The sequence below is a fragment of the Typopeltis vanoorti genome, chromosome 3 (assembly GCF_054136105.1).
Source record: "Typopeltis vanoorti isolate ZY-2024b chromosome 3, IOZ_Tvanoo_1.0, whole genome shotgun sequence".
NCBI lineage: Eukaryota > Metazoa > Arthropoda > Arachnida > Uropygi > Thelyphonidae > Typopeltis > Typopeltis vanoorti.
The window spans coordinates 25457382-25476953 of record NC_143551.1 but is presented as its reverse complement, the minus strand read 5'-3'; the positions used below and the strand labels follow the sequence as shown (position 1 = coordinate 25476953).

At 37.0% G+C, this 19572-nt stretch overlaps 1 long non-coding RNA gene across 2 annotated transcripts; it reads right to left on the bottom strand.

Annotated features, from left to right (window-relative positions):
* Positions 1-1448: 1448 nt before the first annotated feature.
* On the bottom strand, positions 1449-14053 carry LOC150108001 (uncharacterized). 2 transcript variants are annotated; one of them, XR_016550639.1, is made up of 3 exons: positions 13983-14053; positions 8780-8843; positions 1449-1493 (listed from the first exon to the last, which is right to left on the bottom strand). It is a non-coding gene; the product is annotated as an uncharacterized LOC150108001 (long non-coding RNA). The 2 variants fall into 2 exon arrangements; XR_016550638.1 differs by lacking the exon at positions 1449-1493 and adding an exon at positions 6957-7550 and having other exon boundaries at positions 13983-14047.
* Between the last annotated feature and the right edge of the window lie 5519 nt (positions 14054-19572).

Here is a 19572-nt window from a genome sequence, read left to right as displayed (position 1 = left end):
CCCACCGCAAACTGGCTACCCTTATCCATTCTACGAAAGATCAGCTCCCTCCTCTCTCTCTGCCTGGAGTTTACAAAGTACCCTGTTCCTGTAAGCTGGCATACTTTGGACAGACAGGCAGATCAGCATCCATCCGTCTAGAGGAACACAAGTCTTACATCTTCAAACACAACTATGGCCATTCAGGCTTGGCTGACCATGCTTTGGACACCACCCACAGAGTATCTTGGAAGAAAACCACCATGCTCCACCACAGCAAATTCAAGAAAGAGATACTTTTCTTAGAAGCAGCAGCAGCTCTCAAAAACCAACCAAATCTCAATAAATATGGTTGCATTAAGCTTCCAAAGATTTGGGAAACACTCATCACCAGAGTTCCCACCTTACATTCCAGGCCACCTACTACTGCCCTTAGAGGGCGCTCTACCTAGATAGGACTTTAGTGTCACCCACGTGGTTGGGCTTAGTATTGTTTGTTATTTGCATATGTTACATTAATTGATTTTGTAATCCCCATAGATGTCCTAGTGACTAGGACGAAATATAGGAGTATTAAATTCTATTTTAATTCTTTGTGAGTGTTGTAAAAAATCCATTAAGCCTCCAACATGATGTCCTCACAGCACTTAAGCCTCTACACACGGAGAATGATGAAGTTGCACCCAACAGATGAGCTTTTCTATTTTGAATTGTTGATTTTTGGGGGGGGGGGGGTTTGAAAGAGGTCTGTTTTTTTGTTTTCATTTTAAATGCAGGAAGCTATATTCATTCAGGTTTTTACAGACATGTTAGTATTTCAGAAGTAAAGTGGAAAAAAAAGAGCTGGGGTACTAAGGTATACTGTCAGAGGAGTTTCATTGACATGTTGCTCATAATGAGAGCATTCATTCTACATGCCATAACATAATGTGGCATGGACAGTATGACCCTCACATACCTCCAGGCACAATCTGACATTATAGATGGAAGATTCCAAAATGCATTACTATTAAGTTTACTCTCATGACCTATCGGGCAATCAGCCTGTGAAAACTGCTTCACTGCTGTACCTTTGAAGATGATGGAAGTATATTAGACATACCCTTGAAGGGTATAATTCACACGTTAGAAGACTGGGGGGGGGGGAGAAAAGCTGGAAATCCTGGGGGACCAAACATGACAACAGATACTTCCAACCACAATAAGTAAGGTGGTTGTGGTGGTAGTATTTTGCTCGGCAATGAAGGTTACCTGGAATTTATGCAAATCTAACTGGATAGATTGAAATGTAGGGACCTGTCAAATAACAGATCGTTTGAAAGGAAGTTCTTAACAGGTGGCTAGTCATGAAATATTACTCGTGATCAGAAAATAATGTTGAAATATTACAAGTTTGTGATATAAATAATATTTCTAACCTCTTGCCATAAAAGCCAAGATGTAGGATGAAATCTAATTGCTTTCTGTAGTAAAATTCGAGCATTTTCAGGAGCTTCATTTTCTTCCATTTCCCACTTTGCAGCCATTACCCAGAGAGTTGGAAAAAAAAAAAAAAATATATATATATATATATATTTATATATATTTGCTTTAAACACAAAGAAAATGACAAAAATAATTACAGCTTATATTTCTTTCTTTTAACAAGTCTAACTTAATATCATCAGTAATAATGATTTCTAATGACCAACAGATATTAACAATCATCACTTGCTAATGAGTTTGTTTATATTTAAATGGATATCTTCTCTGACCATGGAGAAATGTGTCTTTACCCACATTCACCAGAATTTCAAGAAATGTTGCTTTAAACACTTACATAAAGAATCCTTATTTGCAGAAGTCTCTGAATGGCTATTAGTAATGACAGGAGTTCAGCAAACTATAACATTCTGAACAAACACATGTTTTCACTTAGTATCTATCCAGGAATGTAATAGTTTAATCTCTGATTGCAGGCTATAATCATAGTCATTAATATGAGTCAATGTGCTTAATTTCCAAACACATTTCTATTTCCAAAAGTTTATAAGTTAAATTAATTGATTATGTTTGGATTGACATATATATTTATCAAGGCATATGATTAATGTTACTGAAGCTTAGAGAATAGCTCTAGCAGCCAATAAAACAAACTAGTTAGCAGAAACTATTTCTAATTATTTAAATTATTCATATTTGGTTATGAAGTGGGGGTGCTTAAGGGTCAAAGCTGTATAACTGAGAGGAGACCTCCACATAGCCTTTAAAGGAATGCGGAGAACCGACCAGGGCTTCTGACCTAATGTCCAATCCTCACCTTCTCGTGGTGCACCCTGTTGGGTATCTACTTTGATACTGAACGAACGAGGATGGGCTGGCAATTTGGGATTTAGCCGACCAAATTGTATTCTTATTGGTTAAACCAAAATAAAAAATGATGGTACAACATGACAAAATTTCATGCCGGCTGGGGCGTCGCCCGGTTAAACAAGGCCCCCGTTGTTTTCGCCAGGGAACCAGGGCGAACAGCGAAAAGTCAGCTACTGGAACAAATCTGAAAACAAACCCCAACTCAACATCACCAAAGTTAAAGATCGGTACTATCAACGTAAGAAGCCTGAATGGCAAAGAAATGGAGCTAGCTGAGGAATTAGATAAGTACCAGATCGACATAATAGGGGTGACTGAAACAAAAAAGACCAAAACTGGTGAGATCTTTCTGAGCAATAAATACAAAATGTTATATTCAGGCAATGACAATCAAGGAAAAGAAGGAGTAGCCATAGTATTCAACACAAAATACGAGGCTAATCTTCTTGAATGGCAGTCAGTCTCAAGTAGAGTAATGTGGGCAAATATGAGAATGGGGAACTGGACAATGAGACTTATTTGTGCCTATGGTCCCACAGAAGGTTCTACTAAGGTAGAAGTGGAGGAATTTTTTGAGGCTTTAGAAAAAGCAACTGACACAGTGAAAAAGGAAAAGTTGGTCCTTGTTGGGGATCTAAATAGTAGAGTAGGAAATGATGGTGAGACATACAAAAATATTTTGGGAAAATTTGGAGAAAAGAGCAAAGCTAATAATAATGGCAAATATCTGTTGGATTTCTGCTCAGGACATGGACTGGTTATTACTAACACCATGTTCCAACATAAAAATGTGCACATATTCACATGGAGAGAAGAGGCTAGGAATAAGAAAAGTCTCATTGACTATGTTATTGTTGATAGTGATGTTTTCTCCCTGGTGCAGGACACCAGAGTGTACAGAGGATTTGAAATTGGAAGTGATCACTATTTAGTCTTGAGCAGGATAAAATTGAATTTCATATTGAAAAGAATAACATGTAAGAAAGTTTTAAAGCGAATAAAAGTTGAGCAGCTCTCAGATGTGAACTGTAGACTAAAATACAGAAATATTATTGAAAAGAAAATGAAAGAGTTTGAGAACAGGAATCAAACCTTGGAGAGTCAGTGGCAAACTCTGAAGGAAACATTGATTGATTCTGCCAGAGAGGCATGTGGTGAGGTTGTGTGCAAGGATAAAAAAATCAGAACTCCCTGGTGGACACAGGAAGTTAAAGAGGCAGTGAAGGAAAAGAAGAAAGCATATCAAAAGTTCCTGGCAAATAAGTCAGCTTTTACTCTTACAGAATACAGAGACAAATGTAAGAAAGCTAAACAGTGTGTAAAACTAGCTAAACAAAAGTCATGGGAGGACTTTGGCAAGAATATAGAAAATAAATATCAAGGAGGTGGCAAAATATTCTGGAGGTTGTTGAAGAAGCTTAGGAATGGAGGAAAGAGTGCTGTAAAAGGAATTAGAGATGATAAAGGTGAAATGAAAACAGGAGAAAAAGATATCCTTGAAGTATGGAGTAATTACTTTGAAAAACTGCTAAATGAAACAAGCAGTGATGACAGCACAGTGATAAAAAACACTGACCAGGCATGCAGTCAGGAATACATATCCATACTTGAAGTAGAAAAAGCCATCAAAGGCTTGAAATGTGGAAAGGCAGCAGGAGTAGATGATATTCGACCAGAAATGCTAAAGTATGGTGGTATAAGAGTCTTACAGTGGCTGCACTGCATAGTTCAGAAAACCTGGAGGGAGGGACGAATTCCCAATGATTGGAGTAGAGCTCTCGTAGTACCCATATATAAAAAGGGAAATAAAACTGAATGTGAGAATTACAGAGGTATTTCCTTACTTAGTGTTCCTGGTAAGATCTATGCAAGTATACTTGAGAAACGGTTGAGAAGAATTGTGGAAGAAAAGCTTGGTGAAGAACAAGCTGGATTCAGGCCAAATAGAGGCTATCAGGATCAGATCTTCACTTTACGACAAATAGTCGAGAAAGCATGGGAATGTAACAAAGATCTGTATTTACGTTTTGTCGATTTGGAAAAGGCATATGATATGGTGCCAAGAGAGAAGCTATTCAATACGCTGCAGTTATATGGTGTCAATGGGGCATTATATCAAGCAATACTTAGTCTTTATTTGAGTTGTGAGTCAGTAGTTAGAATTGAAGGAAGTACAGGAAGATGGTTTAATGTTAAATCTGGTGTGAGACAAGGATGTACATTATCCCCTCTGTTATTCATTATCTATATGGATCACATTATGAAGGAATGTGGTATTAAACCTGATATCAAAACTGGAGATGTTAATGTCAGCTCTTTGCTTTATGCGGATGATGTTATACTTCTAAATAAATCCGCTACAAGTCTGCAAGATTCTCTGACTAAATTCAATTGCTGTTGTAATAGATATGGTATGAAGGTCAGCAATAAAAAGACAAAGACAATGAAAATAGGCAGAATCATTGAAAATGTCAACTGCGTTGTGAATGGAGAACCTGTGGAACAAGTAAACCATTTCAGCTACTTAGGCACAATGTTTACTGAAGATGGTAAACTAAATATAGAAATAGACAACAGAATCAGCAAAGCTGGTATCGTGGGAAGTCAATTGAATAAATTCATATGGAATAAGAAAGAAATTAGTCGGAACACTAAATTAGCTGTATACAAGACTGTGTTCAAACCAATTTTAACTTATGGATCTGAGAGCTGGGTCAGAAGTAAAACACTTGACCAAAGACTAGAGACCGCAGATATGAGAGTCCTGAGAAAGATTAGAGGCGTGAATAGATGGCATCAATGGCAATATCATATTAAAAATGAGGATATTAGAAAAGAACTTGACATTGTCAGCATCCAGGAATGCATTAGCAGAGCTAATCTCAGATGGTATGGTCACTTAAATAGAATGGGAGAGGAAAGATTAGCAAAACAAGTGTTCTCTGCCAGGTTGGCAGGAAAACGACCCAGAGGAAGACCAAGATATAGGTGGATTGATACGGTACAAAGTGCCTTAGATGATAGAAATATAAGATCTGATAATGTTGGAGTCTTGACAAGTAACAGACTGATTTGGAGGAAAATTGTAGATAGGAAGTTAGTAATGATGTAATTTTTTCATGTAGTACTGTCATATCCTGTACACCCCTTGAGAGTACATGGCAGGAATTTGATGATGATGATGGTCATGAAGTGTTAAAATATAAGACTTATTATTTTTTATGTGACATAGGTATTTTTAATTACTATATATGTTCATATAATAATGCCTGCCAGTTTCGCTAGCAACTGTCTAGCTTTCTCAAGGCTTGAACAGTAAACACAAAAAATATATGAAAAGTGCACCAAGTATAAAGAATACAAAACTGTTAGCAACTATAAGGTAGCTAAGTTGATACGTTCGCATGACAATGTCAGCATGTATTGCGAATCTTTAGTCCGTATCCTGAAAATGCGTTGCATGAGCATGCGTGAATTGATTAAATTTTTCCAAGTCTCATTCAATATGGCACCTTGGTTTCTGTTTAGGTTTCTGCCTGTTTGTAGGACTACTGTTGCTTCTTTGAATAATCGGTGTCTGAAATCATCATCTATGTAGGGCATAGAGCTATTTTCCCAGTCTATAGAATGGTTAGAAGTTGAAAATTGATGCACTAAACCAGAGGTGATCGTTCTGTTATGATTAACATTTCCAACATGTTCTTTCTGTCTGATTTCAAGGCAGGTTTCAACAGTTGTCATCTCCTTTATGGGTTCGGTTTCCACCAATATAGCGAGAATGTTAAAAGCTCATAACATCAGTTGTTTTTAAACCAACTACTAGCATTAGACAAGTGTTAAGATCTCCTAAGGATAGTGTTCCATTTTACAAATATCCAGGTGTGTATAATATTCCATGTATGTGTGGCCTCTCCTACATTGGACAAACATCAAGAAGCCTCGAAATCAGACAGAAAGAACATGTTGGAGATGTCAATCATAACAGAACAATCACCTCTGGTTTAGCGCATCACTTTTCAACTTCTAACCATTCTATAGACTGGGAAAATAGCTCTATGCCCTACATAGATGATGATTTCAGACACCGATTATTCAAAGAAGCAACAGTAGTCCTACAAACAGGCAGAAACCTAAACAGAAACCAAGGTGCCATATTGAATGAGACTTGGAAAAATTTAATCAATTCACGCATGGTCATGCAACGCGTTTTCAGGACATGGACTAAAGATTCGCAATACATGCTGCCATTGTCATGTGAACGTATCAACTTAGCTACCTTATAGTTACTAACGGTTTTGTATTCTTTATACTTGGTGCATTTTTCATATTTTTTTGTGTTTACTGTTCAAGCCTTGAGAAAGCTAGACAGTTGCTAGCAAAACTGGTAGGCATTATTATATGAACATATATAGTAATTAAAAAACCTGTGGTCACATAAACACTAATAAGTCTTATTTCTAATTATATTAACTAGTTCTAGTTAGTATAATTAAAAACAGACATTGGAAATCATATATCACTAATTATTATAATATACTCATTATATACCATCTACTACTAACAGTAAAGTTATGACTTATTAACGAGTTTCAGCTTTTATGTTAAATATAAGTATTCTCAGACTATGGAGGAACATCTTTATTTGCATTAAGCAGTACAGGTCTGGTCATACTGTTGCCTTATTCATATTCTAAATAAGTTAGAAAGAAATTTACTGAAGTTAACATTGTATAACTCTGTTTTTAATAATCAATAAGAATTGCTTAAACCATACTGCAGAATCACTCATCCCACAACTGTGACAATACATTTTTCATTACATTTAATTGCTACTTAATTCTTTCGTTTCTTTGTATTTCAATCCCTTGAGATATTACTAATTGAGATGGATGAGCAACAAAATTTCTGATATATTTACAACTTTTAACAAGACCACACTTAAAATTGCAAAATATTGACAAACATTACACTTGTACCATGGTCTGGTTTTTCTTTCCTAGCAAATATTGCCAGACCTTACATTTCTATCTTCAAAAGGCACTTCTTAACTATATCAATTCACCTAGATCTTGGTCTTTCTCTAGGTCTTAAGGTGATATCTTCCTATTTCAAATTCCTATATGCTCTTGTATTTTGAATCCTTTAAAATATCACTCTTGATAAATGTTTCTTGTGCTCTTTCTAGATGAATTTATGCGCATCTTTATGTTGTTCATGTCCTGAAAATAAAGATTTACATGTTACTTACATTGTTCTATTCACCAATTAGAGGAGAAATGTTTTGGTTTCATTTCCTACTCTAATATTTTAGCCTCCAAAAAAAAAAAAAAGAAAAAGAACCAGCTTTCCTTTTTCCTTACATCAGCTGGATACTCTAAAACATTTTTGAAATATTTCTCTTAGGAAACCCTGATACCTGTAAATCTTTATTTGTTTTCAGTTCTCCTCAGCGATTTATAAAAAACACATTTCTATTTAGTATAAGGATACTTGCCTTAACTAAACTTATAAAACTCCTAGTAGTAAAATGAATTTTACCTCATGAATTATAACTAAATGCTGATGAAAGGAAACACGTAGATTATTTATCAAAACTATTTAAATATGAAATCTCTATATATAACAAAAATGATTTAATAATTTTATTCTAAACTTTCAAGTAGATGTCACATACTTGATCAGCATACTCATCTGATGATGAAGTAAGTGGCACATACAAAAACACAGAATTAAATTAGTTTATTAAACGATTTTTATGCTTAGCTTGTATAGCTCACTGGAAGTGCCATTTACACTCCTCAGCACTAGGTTGCCTGAAGAATGGCAACTTATGTTTGATTCTAGTTGCTAACCAGAGGAACTTTTTCTAAGCCTTTCTTTGACCTGTTTCTGAGTTAGTCTATCTCTGGCACAGGCAAGCAGATTATTTATCCCAGAAACTCAGGTTTTCATCCCATAAACACAAGAAAATCAACCATAGAACCCATACTATTTCAGATATTAAAAATATTGTGTTAGGACCATGATATGGAGGCACTTGTTAGCTGTCTCTTCACTGGTGCAGTTATCTCTGATTGGCTACCAGTAGAGATTGAACTGTCCACTCAGTCTCCAAAAGGGATAGGGCTAAAATGATTTCATATACTCCCTATAAGGGAATGAATGGTATTAGCTCATTTTTTTTAAAATTATACCTGTAAATGGGCTGTTATTTAAATAACTTATACAATCATAACAATTTTTGTTCCATACAAATTTCAGAATATGGGTCAGTGCACATTGTCTCTCCACTTAGTCAAATCTGAAAGAAATAATCCATCTGAACATCACATTCTATTTTTAAATTCTTTAACTTGATTATGTTTATGCTCCACACAATTAATTTTCAAATGCATAGAAACACAGTAAAGCAAGAAAAGGATGTGCATTAAGGTAAAATTTTACTTACCAGGCACTTTATTACGAACCTGAAGCATCTGTTCAAATAACTGACCAATGGAATAATGCCAACGCTACAAAAAAATAAAAAAATGTTAGAGTCTATAAAACATGGTATTCGTTAATGAAAGAACATTCGTATATATTATTGATTGTCCAAGAGTAAGAAAAAAAAAATTAATGCTTTAAAAATTATTAAATTATTTTACTAATGAAAGGAGGTAGAACATGTAATTAAGAATCTTCCTAATAATAAATCCCCTGGGTGTGATAACATTCCGGCTGAGCTGCTGAAAGCTTTGACTGGCAATAATAACCATTTAGTGGAATCCTTTCAGGACATCTATAAAAGAATACAATTACCTGAAGTTTTTACATCTATCTGCATACCAATTCCAAGAAATATAATGCACAAAATTGTGAGGATTACAGAACTGTGAGCCTAATATCCCATGCATCTAAAATTATTTAAACCATCATTAACAAACAAATTGAAAGAGCCATAAGCAGTGAATTGAGTGAACAACAGAAAGGCTTCAGAAGAGGAAAGCGAACCATTAATGCTATCCTGGAATTAAAAATACTAATAGAAAGATCACTTGAAAGAAATAGGAACATTTACATATGCTTCATAGATTTCAAAAGGCTTTTGACCGGGTAAAACATAATAAAATGTTCAATATATTAGATAAATCATGTACTTAAGATTATAGAAATGACTTACATCAAACAGAAAATGCAGCTGTTTATCTCTGAGACTTCTGAAGTGAAAAAAGAGTTAGACAAGGTTGTATCCTTTTGCCAAATCTATTTAATATCTATAGTGAGACAGTGATGAAAAAGATTGAAAAACAAAAAACAGGAATTAGTATCAATGGTATAAAATACAACAATCTTAGATATGCTGATGATACCATTCTAATAGCAGAAAACAGAAACAAATTAATCAAATTACTGCAGCTACTAATTGAAGAAGGTAAAGAATTTGGATTAGATATTAATGCAAAAAAAAAAAAAAAAATTATGAAAATCTCAAAAGAAAGCAGATCCGAGCCAGAAATATTCATAAACAATATGAAAATTGAACATACAACAGAATACAAACATTTAGGCACCTACTTTACTTCAGATGGAAAGCAAGATAAAGAAATAAAAATAAGAACAGCCATAGCTAAAGATGCATTCTGGAAAATAAAGATCTGCTCAGAAGTTCTGTGAGTATCGAGACAAAGAAAAGAATGATAAGAACATTGTGGCCAATTTTCACACATGGAAGTGAGACCTGGATATTCAAGAAGAGAGTAAGTCAACAGACAATGGCCTTTGAAATGTGGTGCTATAGGAGAGCTCTGAAAATCCCATGGACAGAACATGTGACAAATACAGATGTCCTACAGAGAATGAGAACACAGAGATCTTTATTTATTACAGGAAGTGATCCAGAGAAAGATGAGATTGGCAGGACATATATACTGAGAGGTTCAGCAGAACAGAGGATACTAAGAGTTTTAGAAGGGAAAAATTATGAGAAAAGGATCAAGAGGCAAAAAAGGAAGGATATGGCTTGAAGATATAAGATCATGGACAGGCTCGCATGGCTATGCAGAGACAAAAAGGAAAGCCACCAACAGAGAGAACTGGAAGGACATGGTGCTGCACCCTCTCACTGAGGAAGCTACATGAAGAAGAATGAAAAATTTAATACCTTTAAGAATAATTATAAAATAATCAATCTATTTGACAATGCAATTTTTGATACAAAGTAAAAATTTCTGTTTCTATTAAAATATTCATTACATTCAAGTGTTACAAATACAAATCTCTGTTCTACCACAGGACAACATAATGAATACTACCTTTCCCTAATATGGAAAACAATCAGAATCATCAACTTCCCAAGGGGTGTTACAGGATACCATGATAGTACAACATGAAAAGTTTACACTGCTAGAGCTTCCTGTCAAGAATTTTCCTCAAATTATTCTATCATTTTTTAGGACTCTAACATTATTAGATTTTATATTATTGTCTTATAATGTGATTTTAACAGCATCAGGGCAACACTGATCTTCCTCTGGATCCTCTTTCTACTATCCTGGTGTGAAACATTTGCTTTGCTAATCCTTCCTCTCCTATTCTGTTTAAGTAATGATACCACATGAGATCAAGCTCTGCTCACACACAGTCTTGAATGCTTACAATGTCAAGTTCCTTCCTTGTTTTCTGCCACTGATACCATCTATTCAGTCCCCTAATTTTTCTCAGACTTCTCATATCTCTGATCTCTAGTCATTCATCAACTGTTTTTGTTCTAATCCAGATTTCAAATTCTACAGGTTCAGATTGGTTTTGAATGCTGTCATGTGTACAACAAATTTAGTGTTTTGACTAATTTCTCTCTTATTCCATACAAATTTATTAAGCTTCCTACAAAACCAAATTTACTTATTGCTTTGTCTATTTCCATATTTGATTTGCCATCTTGACAAAATTATGTGCAAATAGTTGAAATGTTGAGGAAAGTTTTACTGCATGGTTATGTTGTGTCCTGAATGATCAAAATTTGGATAAAAGATAAATTCATTCAGGATCTAACAAATCTAAATGTAGGCAGAGAAACTTGTACTTTGGAAAGGAAATAAATATGAATATTATAACTTTAAAGCAGAACCGAAGAAATGTTTAATTTAGACATGTGAAACTTAACCTATTTTGTACAGAGTCAAAGAGGGGAATTTATATAAAATTACAGTTAAATTAGAATATCCTATCCTATGTAGTGTATGAGAGTAAGTTGAATGTAGGCTAAGGTCCAAAGGTCACGCTTTAGCTGTCCAGTATAACTTATGGCCTAAGGAAAGGAGAATTTATACGGAAAGCGAAGTTCAAACGCGTTCTCGTAAAAATGTTGCACGCGATAGATGAGTGCCGTGCAGTAAAAACATAGCAAAGAGAGGGTGCCAAAGGAGGTGGTATAAAAGGGTTTTGCCCCCCCCCCCCCTCGAGGTCTTTTGGTTCCTGTTTCCTGTGCTCTTGGACATTGGCTCTCCCTCCGCCAACAGGGTGATTCCGGATCGGCCGTAGAAGTCATGAGTCGTCTACCATAGCATGCGGGTCAGTGCTAGCTAACTCTTCATAGCAGAGCAGCTAAGCATACAGATGAATGTCAGCAGTACCAGAGAGAGAGAGACCAGAGCAGCACATCGCCTTATCGACTCAGGGAGACCAGGCCGTGCAGTCATTGTAAGTAACCCAGTGGACGATGGTCTACAAAACTGCCTTGATATCTAGAAGGCTGCTGATAGAACAAAAAGTCATTCCATAGGAATAATGTAGAATGTTTAAATCTTATTTCCAGTTAGAGATATGAATGGACTCTGTATGTTAATTTATGTATGGACATTTGATAGAGAACTTCAGAGATTACCACATTTGGCAGTGACCCGTCCCTATTTGAAGAGTCTCCCAGGAAGAGATCTGTATGTGAATTAACTGTGATATATTGTGAGATATGATTAGACTTGAGAGTGATTGAAAATCTAATAATTTAAGCTAGTAATTTGTACATTTTATGAACTCTGTGGAGCAAGTTATTACTCATGTCCTAAGACATGAGTAATAACTTGCTCTTTGTTTTTAACATGAGTTAAAAACAAAGGCCCAAGGACTGAACCCTTAAGTACACCACTGGTCACTTTAAATCTGGCATATTACACCCTCTGTATACCACTTTCTGATATCTGTCTGTCACCCATTCACTTATCCAAATGGATAGAAGTCTTGAATTGAACAACAAAGATCATTCTTAAAGGAAAATGCAAAGAAAGAAACAGAGTATTTGTGCTACAATCAAAATGAATAAAGTAAGAAAGTAAGTTATGAAGAATTATTAAGAAATAGGATAATTAAGTAAACAGGCTATCAAGACAACAGACCTCCATTCTCTATTTCCTGTGCCATTTAAGTAATATTCATTCATGCATATTAATCTTTTAAGGGAGAAAATCAGAGCAATAAACAGTTGTAATGTTTGGAGGTTTATTATTCAAAACATCTCAAAATGTTACATAGGAAAAGAGATATTAAAGATCTAACATTGTTTAAAGCCAAATGTTTGCAGAAACTTATGAAAGCTTCATAAAATATGACCTGAGAGCTTATGAGAATACAATCCTTGGCATCAAAGTTGCCTTAGCTTGTACTACTTAAAAGGACAAAACTGATGCCCAAGAAACTTATTAAAGTTTTATGAAACTTTCATAAGTTTCTACAAACATTCAGCTTTGAAATAATGTTGAATCTTTAATATCTACTTTTCTTATACAATTTACATTGCCCAAATGAAGCTGTATGGCTCTTTCTTTAGTAATCACTTTTACGCACACCGATATTTCTCTGACATTTGATTTCTTTAGCACTGAAGGAGAGTTTTTGCTCTCTTAAGGTTTCTGACTAGTCTCGGAAGAGAACCAACTTTATATCAGAAAAACTGCTTCTTTTTATCAGAAAAGTTGCATATGCAATTACTATGAAACCATGTTGACTCTATTATGACTTCTATTACACTTTATATCAGAAAAACTACATATGAGATTACTATGAAACAGTGCTGACTCAATCAATGCTCCCCTATGCTAATAACAAAGGCCAAACCACTTCACATCACTATTCAGTTTATGTAAAATAAAATTCTTAATTATTTGATGAATTCCCCCCCCCCCCCCAAAAAAAGAGAGCAGGTTCGTTTTCATGGTAATTATTTCAGTGCTATTGTAGTTTATCTCTGTGAAAGTTAGGAACACTGAGATTACAATTTTATTATTTTCTCATAAAGTACATATGTTGACATTTCATCATATCATGTTTGTTTCTAATAAAAGATTAGTAATAACGTACACATACTGCACATCCCTTGAGGCTACATATCAGAGAAACTGATGATAAGGCGGTTGACTTCATAAGCATTGTGTATAGAAAAAATTCATGTAGAGTGTAACAACCAGAGTGGAAAGTGTGCAAAGTATACCATTTTGTACTAACTGAGAATAAGTAGCAAAACAGACCCTAGATATCAAATAAATTGATACCTAGGACCAGTTCTGCTACATCCTTGCAATAATATATTTCACCAATTACTGCAATTAATATGTACTATTTTTTCCTTCTGTTGATAGCAACCTTGCATATTTTACTTATGACATAATATTACTTACCATCCTCTTGCAAAATTCAATCTGTGACAGCCACAGCTTTTCATCATTTTTGAAACGAATTGTTGCACCCTAGAATAAAAAACAGAAACAGTTAATTTCAAACTTAAATTAGCAATGATTTCTGAATAATGTTTATAAATAATTAACATCTCTATCTCATACTTCTCAAATAACAATTGCAAAAGTACTAAGCTAAGCAAATTCAAAAGTCTGAAACATATAGCATATTACCATCTATTAAATTCCTGATATGTGCTGTCATGGAGCATATAGGATATTGTGATAAATCCACATGAATAAGACTGCATTATTACTAGCTTCCTTACAGCAATTTTCTTCCGTATTAATGTGCTTTCGGGTATGCAGTACTGTCAAAATTAAATTTCAGACTTTGAGCATTAATACCTGTACCAATCCACATAGACCTCCTAAATTTTTTTTTTGCTGCTGCTTTGATTATTTCTAATCACACATTCCTAATTCATTTTTTTTTATCACTCCCACACGACATGTGGGAGTGATATGTCATGGGTGAGCAGGTATCAAAAACAGAGTAATCATTTGAGTTTTCTTTTTGATGGGCTGGAGATTATAGTCTTTGGCGAAATACCTTATGGGGAAGGCTGTTTCACAAAATTCCACAGACTGAATGAATGAAATGGGATAGCAAGATGAGAGAGTTAGTAGTTCAACTGTAAAAGGACAAAGGGCAGCTGTTCCTCAATATTACTGGAGGTTTATCAAAAATGGGAGGCATTATGAATGCCAGTGCTGAACAGCATCTATGAAAATATCTGTAGAAGGAAGCCAATAAAGTAACTAGAAATGAATGAGACAGTGGCTGAAGAAAGTCTATGAGATAAGTGTTGTCAAATCACTTGAATCTCTTCTGACCATCAAGATTTTTTAGTTTTAGATGTAACATCCCAAACATGAGAGTAGTATTGGAAGGTTGGATGGATTTGAAATTTGTACAGAGTAAGTAACTGGATAGCTGAAAAGAAATACCTGGACTGAAAATGGATGCCAAAGATGGTATAGAAGTGGCATGTTTTGTACCAAGAAAGGATGGTACAAAAAGCAAAACCTGGTCTTGATTGTTGAGCTGAACATTATTAAAGATAAGAGAAGAAATACTAGGTCTTTTTTCTAACAAGAAAAAAAGTCAAACTGCTATGCTTTGGAAGCAATGAAGGTCACCAGATTATTTTCATTTCTTTTGAAGGAAAGTGTGGAATGCAGTGCTTAGGACACTTTATTATTATTATTATTATTGTGTGGGCACCTCCATGAAATCCAAAGATTCATTGCAGGAGACCCAAACTATCCACACAATCTATTGTACCTTTCCTCGAATCCATTAACAAACAAAGTGCTCACAACTAACACTGGCAACCCATTCCATTCATTCACAACACTCCAAATGAAAAATCTAGTCCTCACATCCCCTACTAAACACACCTTTACTCAACTTCTAGGATGCCCTCTTGTTCTGTGTACCCTCTAGCCATGTGCTGAAACATTTCTCCCTGCATTAATCGTATAAAACCCTTTAAGTAACTTAAATCTTTATATCATATCCCCTCTTTTTTCACCTATCATCCAACATCTACAATCCCCCCCCCCCTACACACCTTCAATCTATCCATATAGATAACATTCCACAGGCCACTCACCATCTTCTTGACTCACCTCTGAATCCACTCCACTACTTTCTCATCCCCAAAACACCCAGGAGACCAGACCTGAGTAATCAAGATGTTAACATATCAAGGTCTTATACAGAAGAATAACAACTTCCTTTCTCTACTTATGTGTTCATCAATAGCCAAGTAATCTTACGAGTTACCTTAACATCCTTAGCAATAAGATGCCCTCTAAACTTCAACTCTCTGTCTACCATCCCCCCCCCCCCCCGAATGCCTAGCTTCATCTATTTCCTGGAGTACAGTTCCATCGATGCAGTACACAGCTTGTAATCAATTTATCACAAAATGCATAAATTTATATTTCTCTGCATTAAACTGACACCAATTATCTTTTGTTCATAGTGACAATCTACTTAAATCATCCTGCAAGCTCTCCATGGGGGGGGTGGGGGGGGGGGGGGGTGGGGGGGGGGGGGGGTGGGGGGGGGGGGGGGTGGGGGGGGGGGGGGGTGGGGGGGGGGGGGGGTGGGGGGGGGGGGGGGTGGGGGGGGGGGGGGGTGGGGGGGGGGGGGGGTGGGGGGGGGGGGGGGTGGGGGGGGGGGGGGGTGGGGGGGGGGGGGGGTGGGGGGGGGGGGGGGTGGGGGGGGGGGGGGGTGGGGGGGGGGGGGGGTGGGGGGGGGGGGGGGTGGGGGGGGGGGGGGGTGGGGGGGGGGGGGGGTGGGGGGGGGGGGGGGTGGGGGGGGGGGGGGGTGGGGGGGGGGGGGGGTGGGGGGGGGGGGGGGTGGGGGGGGGGGGGGGTGGGGGGGGGGGGGGGTGGGGGGGGGGGGGGGTGGGGGGGGGGGGGGGTGGGGGGGGGGGGGGGTGGGGGGGGGGGGGGGTGGGGGGGGGGGGGGGTGGGGGGGGGGGGGGGTGGGGGGGGGGGGGGGTGGGGGGGGGGGAAAACCTGAGTTTCTGGGATAAATAATCTGCTTGCCTGTGCCAGAGATAGACTAACTCGGAAACAGGTCAAAGAAAGGCTTAGAAAAAGTTCCTCTGGTTAGCAACTAGAATCAAACATAAGTTGCCATTCTTCAGGCAACCTAGTGCTGAGGAGTGTAAATGGCACTTCCAGTGAACTATTCAAGCTAGGCATAAAAATCGTTTAATAAACTAATTTAATTCTGTGTTTTTGTATGTGCCACTTACTTCATCATCAGATGAGTATGCTGATCAAGTATGTGACATCTACTTGAAAGTTTAGAATAAAATTATTAAATCATTTTTGTTATATATAGAGATTTCATATTTAAATAGTTTTGATAAATAATCTACGTGTATCCTTTCATCAGCATTTAGTTATAATTCATGAGGTAAAATTCATTTTACTACTAGGAGTTTTATAAGTTTAGTTAAGGCAAGTATCCTTATACTAAATAGAAATGTGTTTTTTATAAATCGCTGAGGAGAACTGAAAACAAATAAAGATTTACAGGTATCAGGGGGTGCTTAAGGGTCAAAGCTGTATAACTGAGAGGAGACCTCCACATAGCCTTTAAAGGAATGCGGAGAACCGACCAGGGCTTCTGACCTAATGTCCAATCCTCACCTTCTCGTGGTGCACCCTGTTGGGTATCTACTTGGATACTGAACGAACGAGGATGGGCTGGCAATTTGGGATTTAGCCGACCAAATTGTACTCTTATTGGTTAAACCAAACTATAGAATGATGGTACAACATGACAAAATTTCATGCCGGCTGGGGCGTCGCCCGGTTAAACAAGGCCCCCGTTGTTTTCGTCAGGGAACCAGGGCGAACAGCGAAAAGTCAGCTACTGGAACAAATCTGAAAACAAACCCCAACTCAACATCACCAGAGTTAAAGATCGGTACTATCAACGTAAGAAGCCTGAATGGCAAAGAAATGGAGCTAGCTGAGGAATTAGATAAGTACCAGATCGACATAATAGGGGTGACTGAAACAAAAAAGACCAAAACTGGTGAGATCTTTCTGAGCAATAAATACAAAATGTTATATTCAGGCAATGACAATCAAGGAAAAGAAGGAGTAGCCATAGTATTCAACACAAAATACGAGGCTAATCTTCTTGAATGGCAGTCAGTCTCAAGTAGAGTAATGTGGGCAAATATGAGAATGGGGAACTGGACAATGAGACTTATTTGTGCCTATGGTCCCACAGAAGGTTCTACTAAGGTAGAAGTGGAGGAATTTTTTGAGGCTTTAGAAAAAGCAACTGACACAATGAAAAATGAAAAGTTGGTCCTTGTTGGGGATCTAAATAGCAGAGTAGGAAATGATTGTGAGACATACAAAAATATTTTGGGAAAATTTGGAGAAAAGAGCAAAGCTAATAATAATGGCAAATATCTGTTGGATTTCTGCTCAGGACATGGACTAGTTATTACTAACACCATGTTCCAACATAAAAATGTGCACAAATTCACATGGAGAGAAGAGGCTAGGAATAAGAAAAGTCTCATTGACTATGTTATTGTTGATAGTGATGTTTTCTCCCTGGTGCAGGACACCAGAGTGTACAGAGGATTTGAAATTGGAAGTGATCACTATTTAGTCTTGAGCAGGATAAAATTGAATTTCATATTGAAAAGAATAACATGTAAGAAAGTTTTAAAGCGAATAAAAGTTGAGCAGCTCTCAGATGTGAGCTGTAGACTAAAATACACAAAGATTATTGAAGGAAAAATGAAAGAGTTTGAGAACAGGAATCAAACCTTGGAGATTCAGTGGCAAACTCTGAAGAAAACATTGATTGATTCTTCCAGAGAGGCATGTGGTGAGGTTGTTTGTAAGGATAAAAAAATCAGAACTCCCTGGTGGACACAGGAGGTTAAAGAGGTAGTGAAGGAAAAGAAGAAAGCATATCAAAAGTTCCTGGCAAATAAGTCAGCTTGTGCTCTTAGAGAATATAGAGACAAATGCAAGAATGCTAAACACTGTGTAAAACTAGCTAAACAAAAGTCATGGGAGGACTTTGGCAAGAATATAGAAAATAAATATCAAGAAGGTGGCAAAATATTCTGGAGGTTGTTGAAGAAGCTTAAGAATGGAGGAAAGAGTGCTATAAAAGGAATTAGAGATGATAAAGGTGACATGAAAACGGGAGAAAAAGATATCCTTGAAGTATGGAGTAATTACTTTGAAAAACTGCTAAATGAAACAAGCAGTGATGACAGCACAGTGGTAAAAAAGACTGACCAGGCATGCAGTCAGGAATACATATAAATATTTGAAGTAGAAAAAGCCATCAAAGGCTTGAAATGTGGAAAGGCAGCAGGAGTAGATGATATTCGACCAGAAATGCTGAAGTATGGTGGTATAAGAGTCTTACAGTGGCTTCACTGCATAGTTCAGAAAGCCTGGACAGAGGGACGAATTCCCGATGATTGGAGTAGAGCTCTCCTAGTACCCATATATAAAAAGGGAAATAAAACTGAATGTGAGAATTACAGAGGTATTTCCCTACTGAGTGTTCCTGGCAAGATCTATGCAAGTATACTTGAGAAACGGTTGAGAAGAATTGTGGAAGAAAAGCTTGGTGAAGAACAAGCTGGATTCAGGCCAAATAGAGGCTGTCAGGATCAGATCTTCACTTTACGACAAATAGTCGAGAAAGCATGGGAATATAACAAAGATCTGTATTTAAGTTTTGTCGATCTGGAAAAGGCATATGACAAGGTGCCAAGAGAGAAGCTATTCAATACGCTGCAGTTATATGGTGTCAATGGGACATTATATCAAGCAATACTTAGTCTTTATTTGAGTTGTAAGTCAGCAGTTAGAATTGAAGGAAGTACAGGAAGATGGTTTAATGTTAAATCTGGTGTGAGACAAGGATGTACATTATCCCCTCTGTTATTCATTATCTATATGGATCACATTATGAAGGAAAGTGGTATTAAACATGATATCAAAATTGGAGATG